The sequence below is a fragment of the Triticum aestivum genome, chromosome 2B (genome assembly GCF_018294505.1).
Source record: "Triticum aestivum cultivar Chinese Spring chromosome 2B, IWGSC CS RefSeq v2.1, whole genome shotgun sequence".
Taxonomy (NCBI): domain Eukaryota; kingdom Viridiplantae; phylum Streptophyta; class Magnoliopsida; order Poales; family Poaceae; genus Triticum; species Triticum aestivum.
In genome coordinates this window covers 67982251-68001599 of record NC_057798.1, presented here as the reverse complement: position 1 = coordinate 68001599, position 19349 = coordinate 67982251, and positions in this window count along the sequence as shown.

The window sequence follows — 19349 nt, the reverse complement described above, 5'->3', positions numbered from 1 at the left end:
TAAGTTCACAAAGCCATTGTCTTAATTGAATAAGTTGCGCTGCCAATCTCTGGGTGTGCATCCATCTCTGCTACTCTCTTCGATTTCGGGAATAGATGCTAGTTTGTTCTACTCTGTACACTCAAGATGTCTAATATGCATTGTGGAGAAGGACTATTTCTATGTTTTATAGGAAATAGTTTGCATGCTACTAATTGCAGTGCCGTTTAGCAATTTTGTATCTCTTCTCGTCGGAGCAATTTGCATGTTCTGCTTGCATCGCTTGCTCCTTGTTGGTTTAGGTCTCATCAAATAAAAAGAGAAGTCAGCGGTGTTGTCTCTATGTACCATGCCAGCCAAGCTTACAATTTATTTTTAAGACTAATATAACAGGGAGGCTAAGATTAAAATATGTATCATCGTCTTTCTCTTTGAGTAGAACTGAACTAGGACTTGGTATTTGCATCTCAACTATATTGTAGTGTACCCAATGTGGCTTGCTCTGCTTTGAGTTGGTTTGAATTTGAATGGTTGGCCGTGTGTAGGTGTGATATGAATTCTGAATGGGTCTTTTGGTACGTACATGGAGACCGGGAGCGCCAAGGCGCACCTCATGGACGCGGACGTTGATCATGGTGTACCAGCTTTGCAAGGGCGTTACTTTTTGCCACGGACGCAGTGTCTGGCACCATGACCTCGAGCTACACAACCTGCAAATTGGTGAATGGGTTGGTATCCTCTGGTTTGATCCCAAAAAGAGGAAGTGTTCTCTTCTCTTTATGAACCAAAGGCACTTTATTCTCTCATGGATGGATGGGACTCCATCAATTTGGTATTAGTTTAGGTGTTAGTATGCTGTTGATGCTTGTGTTGATGCCATCCTTTTTGTCTTGTCATGTGCTGATATTAACTGGCAGCATCAGCTCCCATGATTGCTTGCTTGCTTACTCTATAACCTGTACTGCTAAAACATGTTATCCATGTTTGCTTTATTGCTTGATTGCTCCCATGATTGCTTGATTGATTGATTGCTTGCTTGCGTACTCTATACTCCATGATGCTGTATCATTTGCAAATACTCCTGGACATCAGCTCCCATGATGTTGCATTAGCTATAATTTGTACAGCTAAAAGAGGAGTATAAACTGGAGTAATTTTTTCAGCCATTATCTTTATTTTCTTTTGGGCGGATGCTCTCCACTTGAGTACGACTGGGGTACTGCATCTCTTTTTGCATTCCTTTTTCAGTCAGTGCTTGAACATTTTTATAAAAGATGAATTGGAATACTCCTGGACAGCAGTACACGGAGTATAGTTGTAACTTCTTGCAGTATAGCTGTAGTAGTCCAAGTAGTTTTGCATCAGTAGCATTAGGAGTAACTTCTTGCAGAAACTCTTTGACACAAATATTGTCATGCATCAGTAGCATGTTTGCTAGTTGCGGAGCAGCAATTAATTAGTTGTAATGTTTTTCTTGTCTGAGAAACATGTCGAGCTTCTTTCCAACCCTGTGGAATGTTGCAATAAAATATTCTCTGATGTCCTTGCTTTTTCAGCTTTGCAATCTTATTCTGGAAAATTATTTCTATCTGAAATTCTTAGTTTTAGAATATCTATTCAAATTTATTAATTCCCTGGTTACTACTATACAGGGGATGTTACTGTTAAGTGCACTTATTGGGAATGCCATGTGTCGGTGTACTAGAGTAGGGGTACCCTAGTATCCCGAACTTGTGCACTGGCAGTTGCAGCACCCCGCGGCAAGGCTCGCCAGGTCACCGCCAAGATCCTCTGTGGCTCCTCAGAAGACAAGACCCCGGCAAGAGGAGCTTGCCGGGAAGCCATTCAAGAACAAAGTATTCAAACCAAGAAGACAAGGCCCCGGCAAGAGGAGCTTGCCGGGAAGGCCATCAAAGGCGTATCAAGAAAGCTTGCCACAACGCGCCATGCATCCCGGCAAGGCTCGGTGAACGACAAGCTCCCGAGCCCGACAAGACAACGACCGCGGCAAGGCACTTGCCGCGGCAAGCGGCCACACCGCACCCGCGCTCTAGCACATCCACCCACGTGTCGCTCAGGGGCCCTCCCGGGCACGCGTGGCGGGAGGCTGGGCAGCCAGGGGTGCACGGTGGCAAGCGGCGCTGACGAGAAGGCCATCGTGGCGATCGTTGGCGCCCCTGACAGTCTCTATTTGCACTGTTTGGGTGACACAGACGGGCATTTAATGCCCTTGTCCCCTGCCGTCAGAGTTAGGTATGATACACTATGTCTACAGTATAGGTAGTTGTACCTACCGCATTCTTTTTCCATTTTTACCCCTTTGTGTCTGCGTTGCCACCTGTCGGTGACCCCTTGAGCATATAAAAGGAGGCCCATGCGCAACATAGAGGGGGTTCGACTCATTCGAAGCTAGAGACGCTCCCAGGCTCGGTTTGGTAGCGCTGATCGCTCCTGAGCAAGAACTCAATATACACTTAGATGCAGCAGTAGGAGTATTATCTCTCCGGAGAGCTCCGAAGCTGGGTAAACTGCTTGTGTGCACTGCCTCAATCCGCTCTTCGTGCGACCTCCGCCCTCCGCCGAACCGAAAGGGGCTCGGTCCGCTGGTCCCATAGGTGTTCGTGGATCAGTTTCCCCGACATCTTTGGCGCGCCAGTTAGGGGCGTCGAGATCGTGTGAACCCGATCCGGCGTGCACACGAGCTAAATCTTCATCATCTTCATCGACATGCCACCGAAGAAGAAGGCTTCGGAGGCAGCTGTTCCGTCAGCGTCGTTTCCACCGCCACCGGAGCAAATGGGTGGTGGAGTAGACGCCGGCGGAAGAACGGGCGTCGACGAGGGTGCTCACAGTGCTGCCAAGTCCAAGGACAAGGCGGCACAGACCTCGGCGTCCGTACGCGCACCGCGCCCGTCTCAGGAGGCGCGGGACCAACAGCATCATGGCGTTCGCAGCACCATACGTCCGCTGGGCCAAGATCATGCTGGTGGATCTCGCGGAGTTCAAGACCAGCATGGACGCCAGCATGCTGGCCCGAGCGAAGTACGGTCGCCTGGACGGGATACTGCTCCTCCTAACATAGTTAGAAGTCCGAGCATATCCCGCTCCTCGCACAGTTCGCCGCTGCCGCCCACCACTCCAGCAGAAGCCTTGGCGCGAGCTCAACTGCTCCTAGATTACCCTCCGACGGCGGACAAGACCGACGAGTGGAGGGCCACCATTCAGAGTCTCATTGGCTTCGCCAACGGTGACACTGCGCGGCAACCAAGCACCTCGCTGCCGCGGCAAGACTGCCGGATGCGAGCCAATGGCGACAAGACCGATGGGGGTGCAACTTCCATGCACTCTCCACCACGAAGGCCAAGATCGCCGACTCGCCGGATCCACCTCGACAGCGACTCCACCGCGTCATCAGATCCGCGAGCTCATCGCGATCAGCGCCAAGTTTTGCACGAGCGACAGCAAGAGGACGCTCGTACTCGTATCGAGCGTCGAAGAGAAGCGCGGCGTCAATCTGACCAGCGCGCTGGGCCCTCTGTCGACATGCATGCGCCAGGGGAACCAGGCGACTTGCCGTACGCGGTAGGTTGCCCTGCGTTCACCCGTGAGCTGCGGCAAGTCCAATGGCCCAGCAAGAAGAATTTCAAGCCAGATGTACCGGAGAAGTACGACGGCAAGTCGCATCCGTCAGAGTTCCTCAGCATCTACACCATTGCGGTGCAGGATGCCGGGGGACGAGACGACAAGATCCTTGCCAACTACTTCCCGCTGGTGCTCAAGCCTAATGTCAGATCCTGGCTCATGCACTTGCCGGATAACTCCATTTCCTCTTGGGCGGATCTATGCCATCAGTTTGTCGGTGCTTTTACAGGCGGCCACAAGCCTCATGGCCAAGAAAGCGATCTTCACCTGCTTGCCCAGAAGGAAGGAGAACCCCTGCGCAAGTACATTCAGAGATTCAGCCGTGTACAGCACAACATCCCAGACGTCCACCCTGCCGCGGTCATCAGCGCATTTCATCAGAACGTGCAAAACCACAGGATGAGGGAGGAGATGGCGATGTGCAAGATCAGGAACATCAGCGAGCTTTATGCCCTGGCCGACAAGTGTGCACGTGCTGAAGAGGGGAGGAGGCTCCCCGGAGAGAATACAGGAGCAGGAGGATCCGACAGTGAGGATGCTGCCCCGGCAAGGAAAGGCCGGCGGCGGAACAACAGAAAGAAGAAGGGCAAAGAAGTGCTAGTTGTCGAGCAGTCCGGCAACGGAGGTGGCGCCAAGAAAGCAAAAGTTGGAAGCTCCGACAAGGAGAGCCAGGCTGTGGCGGCTGCCGACAAGCAGGACAGCTCCGGAAAGCAGTACTGCAAAATCCACCGCACCAAGGGCCATGATCTCCAGAGCTGCAAGAAGGTTGAGCAGCTTGTTGAACAGCAGAAAGCTGAGTACGAGCGACGCGACAAGGAGAAGGCCCAGTAGGGTGCTGGAGGAGCCAGCAAGAAACGCCCCAGCCGGGGGGGGGCAGCAAGGCCAAGCAGCGGCAAGGAGACAGGCCTCTTCATGGCCGCGACAAGGATGAAGATGACGACGACGGCGAAGATATGGATGATGATGAGGCCGATGAGCAGGAATTTCAGAAAGCCACAGAGGTCCTGTGCATTGACGGTGGTGCTTCTTTACATACTTCACACCGCCAGCTCAAGCAGTGGATGCGGGAATTTAATGCAGTAGAACCATCCGTAGAGTCACGCAAGCCCCTGAAATGGTCCAGCACGCCTATCATCTTTGATATCGAGGACCACCCTGATCGCAGAACTGCGGTCGGGTGCTTGCCGATGTTGGTTTCCCCAACTATCTGCAACCTCAAGGTCACAAAGATGCTAGTTGATGGCGGGGCCGGCTTGAACCTGATCTCCTCCGCAGTCCTCCAGAAACTCCAGATCCCTGACAGCGAGCTCGAAGAGACCGGCACATTCCAAGGAATCAACCCAGGAAGGAGCAAGCCGAAGGGAAAGATCACACTGCCGGTGACATTTGGCAGCGAGCTGAACTTCAGAACTGAGAGGGTCACTTTTGACGTTGCTGACTTTCCATTGCCCTACAATGGAATACTCGGTCGTCCTGCGCTCGCCAAGTTCATGGCAGCCTCTCATTATGCATACAACGTGCTCAAGATGCCAGGCCCGATAAGTGTCATCTCTGTCCCTGGCGACAAGAAGGATGCCCTTATCTCCGCCGACAAGATTTACCGAGAAGCAGCAGCCGCAGCCGATCGCAAGTCACTTGCCGCTAAAGCTCCCGGGGGGAAGAAGATGACCAAGTCCGGCAAGAGCTCTGATGCCCACTCCGGCAAGCGCACCTCTTTGGAGTGCTGCGCTACCGTCGAGGACGCACCATCGAGCTCCACCGGCAAGTGTAAGAAGACGATGGCAGCTCCACCTGAGACCAAGAAGGTGTCCGCCAAGGAGGACGTTACTGGTGGCACCTTCACCATCAGTGCCACTCTTGACCCTAAATAGGAAAGCGCGCTCATTGCTTTCCTGCGGGCGAACGTCGACATGTTTGCATGGCAACCGTCTGATATCCCCGGTGTTCCCAGGAAAGTAATTGAGCACCACCTAGCCGTTTTTCCTCATGCGCGGCCCGTCAAGCAGAAAGTCAGGAAGCAAGCAGTGGAGCGCCAAGAGTTCATTGCAGAAGAAATCAAGAAGTTGGAAGCAGCAGGCCTCGTCGGAGGAGTGCTCCATCCTACGTGGTTGGCCAATCCTGTAGTCATGCGCAAAGCCAACGGGAAATGGAGACTTTGTATCGATTTCACCGATGTCAATAAAGCTTGTCCCAAAGATCCATTTACCTTGCCACGCATTGACCAGATTGTTGACTCCACAGCTGGATGTGATTTGCTTTCATTTCTTGATGCATACTCAGGATACCATCAGATCTTCATGGAAGAAGAGGATGAGGAGAAAACTGCATTCATCACCCCATGTGGCACATACTGTTTCGTACGGATGCCCTTCGGATTAAAGAATGCTGGTTCAACATTTGCAAGGGTAGTCCATGTCGCTTTTGAGCCCCAGATACACAGAAATGTGGAAGCCTACATGGATGATATAGTGGTCAAGAGCAAAGACAAGGCAACCCTGATTCAAGATTTAGATGAAACCTTTGCAAATCTGCGCAAGATCAACCTCAAGCTTAACCCCGAGAAGTGCGTGTTTGGAGTCCCTTCCAGAAAGCTTCTCGGGTTCTTTGTGTCTCAGCGGGGAATTGATGCCAATCCGGACAAGATCAAGGCCATCGAGCAGATTGAAGCACCAAAGCACGTCAAGGATGTGCGAAGGCTTGCCGGTTGCGTGGCTGCTCTCAGCAGGTTTATCTCTAAGTCTGCTGAGCGCGCCCTGCCGTTTTTCAAAATATTGAAAAAGGCAGGTCCAATGAAATGGACTCCAGAAGCGGAGGCTGCGCTGCATGTCTTGAAGAGGTACCTGTCCTCCACTCCAATACTTGTCGCACCTAGGCCACAAGAGAAGTTGCTGTTGTATCCAGCAGCAACCAATCAAGTGGTTAGTGCTGCGTTAGTAGCGGAGAGGGAGGCGGATGATGAGCCAGCAACCACGGCAAGTGCATCCAGCGACAAGCAGGGGGCTTCGCCGACAAGCTCTGGTCCCCACAAGGATGGATCTGCGCAGATGCGCGAGGAGGTGCAGAAGAAAATGGTGCAGCGCCCAGTTTACTTTGTCAGCTCCCTTCTGCAGGGGGCTAGGTCATGGTACTCTGGTGTGCAGAAGTTGCTTTTCGGCCTTCTCATGGCCTAGAGAAAGCTGCGCCATTACTTCCAGGCACATGAGATCACAATTGTCACTCACTTTCCGCTGAAGAGGATACTGCAGAATCCAGAAGCAACAGGCAGGATCGTCGAGTGGGCACTGGAACTGTCGAGCTTTGGCCTCAAGTTTGAGAGCACTTCAACGATCCAAAGCAGAGCATTGGAAGAGTTCATAGCAGAGTGGACGCCAGCACCAGATGAAGAAATTCCAGAAACGAGCATCCCCATTAAGGAGGCAAGCAAAGAGTGGCTAATGTACTTTGATGGTGCCTTCTTGCTGCAAGGCGCCTATGCTGGCGTGCTGCTTATCGCACCCACCGGAGAGCACCTCAAGTACGTAGTCCAGATGCACCTTCCCAAGGAGCAAGCAACAAACAATACTGCATAGTATGACGGCTTGCTTGCCGGCCTTAGGATCGCGGCAGACCTTAGGATTAAGAAGCACATTGTCAGGGGTGACTCGCAGCTCGTCGTACGCCAAGTGAACAAGAACTATCAGAGTCCATTGATGCAAGCTTATGTTGATGAAGTGAGAAAGCTAGAAGTGAGAAAGCTAGAAAGCTAGAAGAGCTCGTCGTACACCATCAACTGGACAGAGTAAGAAGAGGAAGTTGGTTTCCGGTGACTACTTTCCGGCAGAGCTTCCCGAAGCCGCCGTCAAGAAGGTCCCCAAGATCAGCGCCAAGAGTGCTGAGGAGCAGTCTGCTCCGGCAAGCCTTATGGTTTGTTCCATTGAAGCAGACGCTCCCGGCAAGTTTTGCTCCGGCAAGCTTGCCGGGGAGCATCAAGATCCGGCTGAGCCGCTGGTTCTTGCCGTAGAAGCGGATGTTCCCGCAGCAGCATATATGCCTTTAGTCCTTGTTGTCGAGCCGCAAGCTCCAGCATGGGTGCAGCAGATTGTCCGTTTCCTTCAAACAGGAGAGCTTCCCGAAGAGCAAGAAGAAGCGGAAAGAGTAGCCCGGCAGTCGAGTATGTACAAGTTTGTCGACAACACACTATACAAAATAAGACTCAACGGTGTGAAATTGAAGTGTATTCACCGGGAAGATGGACAACAGCTGTTGGCAGAGATACATGGAGGCATATGTGGTCACCACATTGGCGCAAGAGCACTTGCCGGCAAAGCGTTCCGGCAAGGTTTCTTTTGGCCAACAGCCCTCCAGGATGCAACTTCACAAGTAACCAAGTGTGAAGCGTGCTAGTTCCATTCCAAGCAGATACACCAGCCAGCTCAAGCTCTCCAGACGATCCCTTTATCCTGGCCTTTTTCGGTCTGGGGGCTCGACATCCTCGGCCCCTTCCACCGAGCTGTCGGGGGCTTTGAGTTCTTGTAAGTCGCCATCGACAAGTTCACAAAGTGGCCGGAAGTGGAACCAGTGAGGAAGGTGACAGCACAGTCAGGAGTCAAGTTCTTCAGGTCGATTGTTTGCCGTTTCGGCATCCCTAACAGGATCGTCACCGACAACGGCATGCAATTCACGAGCCGCACATTCATGAAGTACGTCCAATATCTTGGCGCCAAGGTCTACTTCGCTTCTGTTGCTCATCCGAGAAGCAACGGTCAAGCGGAGAGGGCAAATGCTGAAGTGCTGCGAGGCCTCAAGACCAGAACTTTCAACAGGCTGCGCAAGTGCAGAAGAAACTGAATCGAGGAGCTGCCGGTGGTTCTTTGGTCGATCAGAACGACGCCAAATCGAGCCATTGGCCTGACACCTTTCGCTCTAGTCTATGGAGCAGAGGCAGTTCTCCCCACGGAACTTGTATACAGGTCACCTCGAGTGCTCGCTTATGATGAGCTTGAGCAAGAGCAGCTGCGACAAGATGACGCGCTGCTCCTTGAGGAAGATCGTCTTCAGGCCGCTGTACGAGCTGCTCGATATCAGCAAGCTTTGCACTGCTACCATAGCCGCAAAGTTAGGGCTAGAAGTTTCGAGGAAGGCGACCTTGTTCTTCGGCGTGTTCAGTCCGCCAAGAATTCCAACAAGTTGACGCTGAAGTGGGAAGGCCCTTACCGGGTGAAATGAGTCACTAGGCCTGGCGCTGTCCGCCTTGAGACCGAAGATGGCATTCCGGTGAGCAACTCCTGGAACATTGAGCATCTTCGTAAGTTTTACCCGTAAGGCGCGGTTGCCGGAACCCGTTCCGGCAACCACCTTTTGTACAAGTCTTGCCGCTGTTGCATGTAATCCTTCGTACAAAGCCGGGCGCAGATCCCGTGCGTAAATAAAGATCATGTGCTTCGCACAGCTTGTCAATTTCATGCTTTCTTTATTTTCGCATGTATCATCTGACACTTTCTGCAGCACCTGCCCCCGGTAAGCAATAACGAGCCATAAGGCTCCATATCTTTATTTTCTCTTCTGTCTCTTTCTCAAAGAAAGGAAGGTTCCCTCGCCCACAAGGTTTGCCGGGGGGAAAGGAGAAGATAATTGTGTGGACCGGGCCGTTCAAAAAAGTTTCGCCTTGCCGGGAAGCAAACGACAGAAAAGCTAAGTTGCCAAAGTTTGAGCAATCAGTTTTTAAGTTTTTAAGTTATTTTCCTTGAACGACCGTGCTTTGTATGGAAAACCTGTGCGTGGAGGAACCAACTCGTAGCTAGTTGCGCCCTTACTTTGTTTCGAGTCCGCTCAACAACTTAAGTGAGCTGCGACTAGTTGTGACGAGGTTGCTTGTCGGTAGCGGCACCGCCAGCAGGCTGCTGAAGTTCCTGCGCCGGCAAGTTTCCCTAGAAAGCGTAGGGTAGAAACATACAAAGCCAAGAATCAAGTAAAGGAAGTAACATAGCAATCATTACCTAAGATAGAGTTATGTTACAAAAATAACCTGTCGCGGCTCTAATAAAATGTTCTCATGACATGACTGGCAGCGGCAAGAAAAGAAGAAAACGGGCGGCCTAATCTACGCGGCCACCATCAACCCTCTTGACCTCATTCACCTTGTCCACAATGGGTGCGACAAGGGCTTTGAGCGCGTCGAGATCAGCATCCACCGGCAGCTTCTTGAGGATGTTGGTGAAGTTGAGGCCTGGGTTGCGGAAGGCCACTTTCACCAACACCTTCTCCAGGACTCTGGCGCAGATCGTGCGCGACTCGTCGGCCAGCTGCTTCGGGATCTTCTCTCGGAGCTGCTGGAGGGCAGTCGCCACGCCTTTGAAGAACAGAGTGAGCTTGGCGCTGGGTTGGACGTTCTCATCGAAGGAATACCCGAAGTCCTCCACTCCCAGCTGCGCCAGCTCCCCGTCAATGACTGCAGCGATGTTCACGAGGCCCTCGGTCCAAAGCTCCACCGTATCCTTGAAGGTGTTCTGGGTTTTGGCGGCCCTCGCCAGCAGCGCTTCGGTGCCCTTGATCTCCTCCTTCAAGTCCGCCTCCCGCTTCTTGGCTCCGTCCAACGTCTCTGTCAAGGTGGCCAGCTTAAGCTCCAGATCTGCGTTGGAATCCTTGGCGGCGCTCAGCTCCTTGCCCTTCTCGGCGAGTTGACCCTGTAGCTCACCGTGGGCGAGGGCGTCCTTCTCGCGCTCAAGCTTGAGCGCGGCAAGCTCTTCGCCGCCCGCCTTCAGTTCAGCCTCCAGCTATGCCACCTTTGCCTCCAATTCCTTCTTGGCGGCCTCGGCAGCCGCAGCCGCGTCCTTTGCTTCTTGGAGCGCCCCGCTAAGTGCCTGTTCGCGCGCGGCAAGATCCTCCTCGTGGCTGTCAAGGTTAACTTTCCGTTGGGCCAGCTCACCTTCTTGCACATACAACTTCTCGTCGGCGAGCCGCTGCTGCTCTTCAGCTTCGGCCTTCTCGAGGAGGAATGCCTTCCGCTCCTCAGCAAGTCGCTCCCGCTCCTCCGCCAAGGCCCGGAGAGCTTCCTGGCGGAGACCCCGGAGCTCCTCCGCGCGCTTCTCAATATCCACGCTCGCCTTCACGACAAGCGCTTCCCGGGACTCCAGCTTGTTTTGGCGAGCGCGGTAGAGTGACATTAGCCTCCGTAGCAGCCGCTCCTCCTCAGGCTCGTCACTGCTGCTTCCCGGCGCGTCGACAATCGACAATCCAGTAGAGGCAAGCACCTTCCCATCCAGGGTTTCTCCTTCAACCGGCGCCCAAGAGCTTGACGCCTAGGGGAGCTTGATGAAAATGCCCTCGCCGGCCTTCAGGTAGGCGCCGGGCTGGGGCTCCTCGGAGTCTGGCGCTGCGGCAGCAGCGGAGGGATCGGCGGTCGGTGCAGCTCCAGGCGCTCCTGCGGCCTCAGGGGCCGTTAGTGCGATCGCCGGATCCCTCGCTAGCTTCCGCGGCGGCAGCCTTGGCGGCCTCTTCGCCGGCGGGCGCATCAGCACTGGCTCCTTCTTCGGTGGCCGCGGCATCATCAGTATTGCCACGCGTGTTCTCCTTGCCGCCCGCCTCGGTCTCCATCGGCTCCGTGGAGGGTGGATCTGACGACCGGAGAAGAAGGAGAAGTCAAACAAGCATTCGAAAAGAAAAATTAGCAGAAGAACACAAGGGAAGCTTCGGGCGAGAGATTACCTGCACTGGGGTCCATGGACATGGGATCCACCATCAGAGGATCACTAGTGCCGCCCCTTGCCGGAGACTCCTCCCTTGCCGGGAATTCCTCCCTTGTCGGAGAGAGCTGCCTTGCCGGGGAATCATCCCTTGGAGGTGTAGTAGAAGCAGATGGCACGTCGGACGCGGTTTCCGAGCCCTCCTGGTAAAGCTGTTCTGCTCCTACACAAACAAACCAACATTCAGATGTCAGCAAAGAAAAGAGCACCCATGCGCGCCCAGAAGCAGAAAGTAAACCGTGTACTTACGCTGGGGGCTGCTTCGCGGAGTAGTTGCCGGGTCCGGCAAGGTAGTCTCGGGCGCCCCCCCTGTTGCTTCGGTGGGCTCGTCCTCGATGATAACCACCGGAACTTTGGCCCTCTTCGCCGCTCTTTGAGCCAACGTCCTGAAAAGGAACAGGTTCGGATCCAAGCAAATCAGATACAAGACAAAGCAACAAAATCAAAGAACTACAAGTACAGCAGAAAAGTCTTACTCTTCTTCCTCCTCGTCAGAGCTGAGCGCGGAGAGGTCGAAGTCCGGCCCACCTGCGGCACGACGAGGCGGAGGAGTAGGATCCCTTGTCCGCTTGGCGGGCGCAGTGGCGGTGGCACGGGAAGATCCCGCTCCAGTTGTCACAGCGGTACGAGGCGCTCCCGCGGCAACATCGCTTGTCGCGGTGGAGCGTGTCGCGCGGCGCGTCGGCTGCTGACTCCTTTGCCACCCCACTGCGTCCCCGCCCCTGCGAAGGCGCCTTCTTGGTTGAGCTGGGGGCTGCTCGCACCCTCGGCGGGCTCGCTCGACTCGGCGTCAAGCGCGGCAAGCTCTTCCTCGCTGTCAATCCACTCTCGCTCGGCAAGGCTTGCTGCCGCCTCTGCCTCTGCCTCTTCCACGGTGAACCCGAACTCACCCGCGGCAGCGGCTGCCGCCGCCTCTTCCGCCCTTGTGGCGATGCGTCGCATCTCCTCCTCGGTGGTGTCGCGGGTGAGGCTCCTCTGCTCGTCGGTGCAGACCGCCACCTCCACCAGTCCGTCAAAGAATTGCTGCACAACGTCGTCCGCTGGCTCTTGCCACGTCGGGACAAGACCATGCCAGTCGCACAACGACATCATCGCGCGGATGCGGTCGAGGGAAGAATTGTTGCACAGCGAGACGACCCCCGCCGGCAGCCTGAACCATTGTGGATGTTGGGGGTCGTGCTTGAACAGCTCCTTGAGCATTGCATCCAACTCCAGCATAGTGAAGTTAAAATTGAGGCCCGGGCGCAGCCTCATGATATCTGCCGGACCGCTAAACTCCCAAGCGGGTCTCCTCCTCTCTTGCAGGGGGGGCGATGTGGCGGCGGAGAAAGTCTGCGCCTACGGCGCCCACAGTCAGCCCGGCAAGCCTAAGGCGCAGGATTCTGGTGACAGCGATCTTCAGCCTAGCGTCCTCCGGGGCCAAGTTGCTCCAATCGTTGCCGCGCACTACTGGGACTTGGCGCAGGGCAGTGAATGGCTGCGGGTCCTCCTCCATGATCCAACACCACTCAGCTCTCCACTCCTTCCACTTGCTGCGGAGCTCCCCCTCCAGATACGCCTCCTTCTTGCCGGCCCTCGAGATCCAGGCGATCCCGCCGGAAAGTGGCTCTCCTCTCTCGACCCGAGGCATGAAGTAATGGCGGAAAAGGGCTACGTTTGGGTGGACTCCGACAAAGTTTTCGCAGAGATGTGCGAAAATGGACATGGTCAGAACGGCGTTGGGGGTGAAGTCAAGAAGATGAAACCCGTAGGTGTTCATGATGTCGCAGAAAAACTCCGAGAAGGGCGGACAGAGGCCGCAGTAGAAGAACAGCGGGAAGAAGGGATACCCGTATGGAGCCCGTTTCGAAGCAGCGGCGGAGAGTACCTTCGTGCGCGGATGTGCACGCATCTCCGTCGACCAGAAAAGGTAGAACCACTACCTCAGCCCCGCCGCGTCGAGCTCCGGAGGGAAAGTGGCCCGCTCCTTTCGCAGCGCCTCGAGCCGCAGCGCCTCGCCCGACTTCGCGACCTTCCTGGTGTTCGGAGCCATGGCGAAGGTGGTGGAGGAGATCGACGGCGTTGGTGGCGACCGTGGTGATGAGGGGCGGAGCGCTGCTCTCTTTCGACCTTGGAGAAAGGGGGGAGTGGCGGAGATTTGGGAGTAGTAGCCGGCGAAATGAGCTACTGCCCCTGTCTCCTCTGCTTATAAAGAGGGAGGGGGCGAACGTTACGCTTTTCCGAATAAAGAAACCACCCACGATCTCTCCCACGACGCCGCATTCAACGCGTGCCGTTCGGGGAGGGCACGGTGGATGCGGAGTAGGAAACGGCACGACCCAGGCCTCGTGTGCCCGTGCCCTGTTTTGGGCCTGGCCCAACAGTGCTCGGCACCGTGTATGGCCCAGGCCCGGGGGCTCCTGTCGGTGTACTAGAGTAGGGGTACCCTAGTATCCTGAACTTGTGCACGGGCAGTTGCAGCACCCCGCGGCAAGGCTCGCCAGGTCACCGCCAAGATCCTTTGTGGCTCCTCGGAAGACAAGACCCCGGCAAGAGGAGCTTGCCGGGAAGCCATTCAAGAACAAAGTATTCAAACCAAGAAGACAAGGCCCCAGCAAGAGGAGCTTGCCGGGAAGGCCATCAAAGGCGTATCAAGAAAGCTTGCCGCGACGCGCCATGCGTCCCGGCAAGGCTCGGTGAACGACAAGCTCCCGAGCCCGACAAGACAACGACCGCGGCAAGGCACTTGCCGCGGCAAGCGGCCACACCGCACCCGCGCTCCAGCACATCCACCCACGTGTCGCTCAGGGGCCCTCCCGGGCACGCGTGGCGGGAGGCTGTGCAGCCAGGGGTGCACGGTGGCAAGCGGCGCTGACGAGAAGGCCATCGTGGCGATCGCTGGCGCCCCTGATGGTCTCTGTTTGCACTGTTTGGGCGACACAGACGGGCATTTAATGCCCTTGTCCCCTGCCATCAGAGTTAGGTATGATACACTGTGTCTACAGTATAGGTAGCTGTACCTACTGCATTCTTTTTCCATTTTTACCCCTTTGTGTCTCCGTTGCCACCTGTCGGTGACCCCTTGAGCATATAAAAGGAGGCCCATGCGCAACGTAGAGGGGGTTCGACTCATTCGAAGCTAGAGACGCTCCCACGCTCGGTTTGGTAGCGCTGATCGCTCCTGAGCAAGAACTCAATATACACTTAGATGCAGCAGTAGGAGTATTATCTCTCCAGAGAGCTCCGAAGCTGGGTAAACTGCTCGTGTGCACTGCCTCGATCCGCTCTTCGTGCGACCTCCGCCCTCCGCCGAACCGAAAGGGGCTCGGTCCGCCGGTCCCATAGGTGTTCGTGGATCAGTTTCCCCAACACCATGTTACACTGACACAACTTATTAGTTTGGTCCTTGTCTGATTTAGTTGTTGCATCTTATCTTCATCTCCCCTGCCACCCTCTGATTCCTCATGTGTTTTCTTTGGGTGCAGGTTGCGTTGATCTGTACAAGCTGCTGCTGCTGCAGGTGGACAAGGAAGCCCTCATGTTTTTTTGAGGGGTTAAAGTCAGTAGGAAAGGATCCTACTGCCACATATATTATATCTCTATTGTCAAAGTATCAGTTTACATGATTACAAGGTGGGTCAATAGAAGTATGAGGGTGTGCACTATAGTATGCTTTTCATTTTTTGAACAAGATGTATTAATGTTAAGTTGACATTACTGTTGCCTTGAGCTGCATACACTTACTAACATAGATCCTAGTATCCTGTTGTTTACTGTAAGACTTGTTGTTTAGCAAGGCTTGAGTAATTTAGTGTACTGCATCTTTAGTTTCAATTGAAATTTTTATCATGCTACTGTGACATCTACTGAAAATTTCGAACAAATGAAAGGAGTACTGCAGTTACAAATGGAGCCTAAAATTCTGTACATCTACTGTACTCATTTTTAGTTATCTGTAGTTACAAAGCATCAATTGTAAGACTGTAACTAAACATATCTTCTTATCCTCTTTGATTTTACTCATACACATGCTTATGATCCTGTTAACAACATAGCGTTTGTAATATGATTACAATAGAAGAGTTGACAACAGAGCGTTTGTAATGCAGCCTCGTTGCTATTCTCTTTTTCATGTGCAGTGCTACTGTTATGTGTGTGATACTCCAGCTCCATGCAAGCATTGGGGCAAAGGGCTCTGTCAATCAGGTCTCTTGGTAAGCATTTCGTTTCCGCTCCGTCCCCCATCCGCCTCTGTCTGTTCGTTCAAACTGGTGGTGCTGCGAGATGGGTTTGCTTGTGGATTCTTGTTTTGGTAGTAGTTTGCTTTGCTATGAGTAAAATGCTGGTACTTTGCTTGCCATGTCTGGTTCTTGTTTTGGAAGTTGTTTGCTTTGCTTATCCAGTAGTACCAGTGAATTGGCCAGCCTGGAGCAGCTTGCTGTTGTACATGATGGTGTTAACTGTGAAAATGCCAAGTTGTTCTTGCGTGAATGCATTCTTTAAATGAGATGATGTGGTAGAGACATGCTACTTATTATAAACAAGATGGTGTTTACTGTATTGTCTTTCATGCATATTTGGTGTATTATCTTCTGACCTGCTGGTGTCATATGTATTGTACACATAGAAGGTGAACTATCTTCACTGAAATTGAAGAACTATCTTCACTGTTTTTCCCTGCTGCATTGCCTCACCCATTCTCCTTCTATCTTAGTCTTGATATAACTCTACAGTTTACTTGAATCTGTAGTTACTTTCAAAAGTATACGCTAAGTGTGTTTGTGTGTGTGTATCCAGTGAGCAAATTTGTAGTAATTACTAAGTATACTATCTACTTTCTTTTAGTGGATATTTTTTCCTCGGTTCTCTTTTGACATATGGTTTGTTCTCTTTGAATGTGCAGGTAGTATACTGTGCTGGTGATGTTTTTTCGTTGCTGGGATCATTTGAACCTGGATGTCATGTGTTATGTGATCTGAGCCATATGGCATATTGTAAAAAATTTATGTATGATGTTTTTTCGTTGCTGGGATCATGTGAAGATGTACGTTTGAAATGCTGCTTTGACAACAAACTTGTATTCCTGTGTACATCCTGCTTTGACAGCAAAATTATGAAAATTTCTCAATAATATATATTGGTTAAATATCTGTTTTCCAATTTTCTATGCTTAAAGTTGTACTATGATGTTGTTGTGGAATTGTTTATTTTATTTAAAATAGCGAAAATAATAATAATTCTGCCAAAAGTTAAAAAAACAAAATGAAAAGGCCAGCAAAAACAAAATGGAAAGGCTAACAAAAATAGAAATTTACTAGAAAAAGGAAAGGGCCCAGAAAAGAAAAAGGCCGTAAAATTTGGCTTGGCCCATTTAGTTGACCATGAAAAAAAACAAATAGGCTGAATTAATGGGCTCGGCCCATGTAAAACACCGAATCGGACCGGGCTGAATCTTGTGCCACGTCAGATCGCCACGCTGGATGCCTACGTGGCCTGGGGAGGTTGCTTGTGACCAAAACGCCACAGTAGGAATATTTTGGTCGTAAACGTCTTTGACCATTCCAGAAGAAAGGTCGCTATAGTCAGTTTACGACGACCAGCTTTGACCTTCTGTTTTTGGTCACAAAAAGGTCGTAAAGGGAAATTTGTGACCTTTCAGTGACCAATAGTGGTGGTCACAAGTTGACATATTTCTTGCAGTGTACCTTCTCCCAGGAAGACCCGATCAGACTAGGAATCCCGGTTTACAAGACATTTCGACAATGGTAAAACAAGACCAGCAAAGCCGCCCGAGGTGCCGACAAATCCCGATAGGAGCTGCACATATCTTGTTCTCAGGGCACACCGGATAAGCGAAGCGTACAGGCACCAACGTAATCCAAGTTGCCAAGGAATAGTCCCGCACGGTGCTCTAGTTTGGACCAACACTCGGAGGAGCACTGGCCCAGGGGGGTAAATAAAGATGACCCTCGGGCTCCGGAAGCCCAAGGGAAAAAGGGCTAGGTGAGGCAAATGGTAAACCCAAGGTTGGGCCTTGCTGGAGGAGTTTTATTCAAAGCGAACTGTCAAGGGGGTCCCATAAATCACCCAACCGCGTTAGGGACGCAAAATCCGGGAACATAATACCGATATGACGGAAACTAGGGCGGCAAGAGTGGAACAAAACACCAGGCATAAGGCCGAGTCTTCCACCCTTTACCAAGTATATAGATGCATTAATTAAATAAGAGATATTGTGATATCCCAAACATAATCCTGTCCACCATGGAGCAATCTTCAACTTCACCTGCAACTAACAACGCTATAAGAGGGGCTGAGCAAAGCGGCAACATAGCCAAGCAATTGTTTGCTACGAAGGGTGAAAAAGGTTAGAGGCTGACATGGCAATTTGGGAGGCTTGATAAACAAGTGATAGGTAGCACAACAAAGCGATAGAGCGAATCAACAAGAATAGCAAGGATAGTAGTGAGATCCACGGTGACGGTCATATTGCCTGAAATCCTGCTAGGAAGAAGAACGAGTCCATGAAGAAGATGAAGCCACGAAGACGAACCAAGCGTAGACGAACGAATCCTCACGATCGCAAGAAACGGGAACTATCGAGAAGAAGCACACAACATAGTAAACACACCACACATAAACATGACATGATGCACAATCAAGCATGATGCATGACAAAGGCTAGATGGGGCTACTCATGGCAAGAGATGATGCAAACAAGAGCAACACATCAAGGCAAGTTTGAATGAGGCTGGAAACAACATATAACAATTCCGGTAAGTCCTCATATGCAGATTTCGAAATTGGTCCAGATCTGAATAAACCTTATGCTCAAGTTGTTAAATAAAACAGCAAGTTAAGATGCACCAAGATGATCAACGCGCGATTCTAGTCAAGTTACATATAAAGTTTGTTTAATTCGGAGCTACGGCCTAGAAGATATGAGCGAAGCAAGTTAAACATGGAATTGATGCAAAATGCATACAAACATCAAGCAAACACCTCAAAACAAGGATGCAACATGATAATATGAAGCTACATGCAAAATCATGCAAGTTTCATATAGAGCACCCTCAAAACGGAGCAACGGTTCAACACATACACTCTATACAAGTCATAACAACAATCTATCCAAAACGGCAACTAGGCATCTTACAAGCATCATGAAGATATGCTACAGCACCCCAACATGGAAACAAAAGGCATGGACATCATGTACAGGTAAAGAATGACAAAACATGAAAACGAAGCTATCTCCATAAATCACTAGAACATGCTCAAAAACACATGGCAAGATTGCATATAATAACAGTTTCAGACTTTGCAGAAATAACATCAGGTTGCAATGTTTAGAGCTATCAAACAACATGCTACAGGAACATATCGCTGAAACTTAAGGCATGGCATGATACTACTAAATGCATGGAACAAAAGTCCTTTACTGGCTATGAGCCAAAAAGGATCAGAAGATATGATGGCACCCATGTAAACATGGCAAAAGATATGACAGATTCAAACATGGCAGGAACAACAATAAGTAGGCATGTTGGTGAGCTTGTACCACTCACCATGGAGAATTACATGGCATGACAAGGCAACCAACAGTAAGAAGACATGTGTATGAAGCTAAGCATGGCAAGGGAAAGTTCATAGGATGCTTGGATCACTAACAACAATCATGGCAACATTGAACTTAATGTTAACAGACTGACAACAACATTATTTAGCAACTTTGGAGCAACATTACAACAAGCTACAACAGTCTATAAATACAACCAGGGGAATGGATGGATATAGCATGACATGGATAATACAACATCCTTAGTGAACATCTCCATATTATGCATATAATGACCTGTAGCAGCTGGTTTACATAGCAGCACGAATTAATAGATTCAGCCTAGCAAAACAATAACAGCAAGTACCCTACTTAACAAGCTCGATGCACTCACTACAAGACTCAAAAAAATACATGGATTGCACCCCTGAAAAGATGGCATGACATAGTTCAAAACTCATGTAGGACTT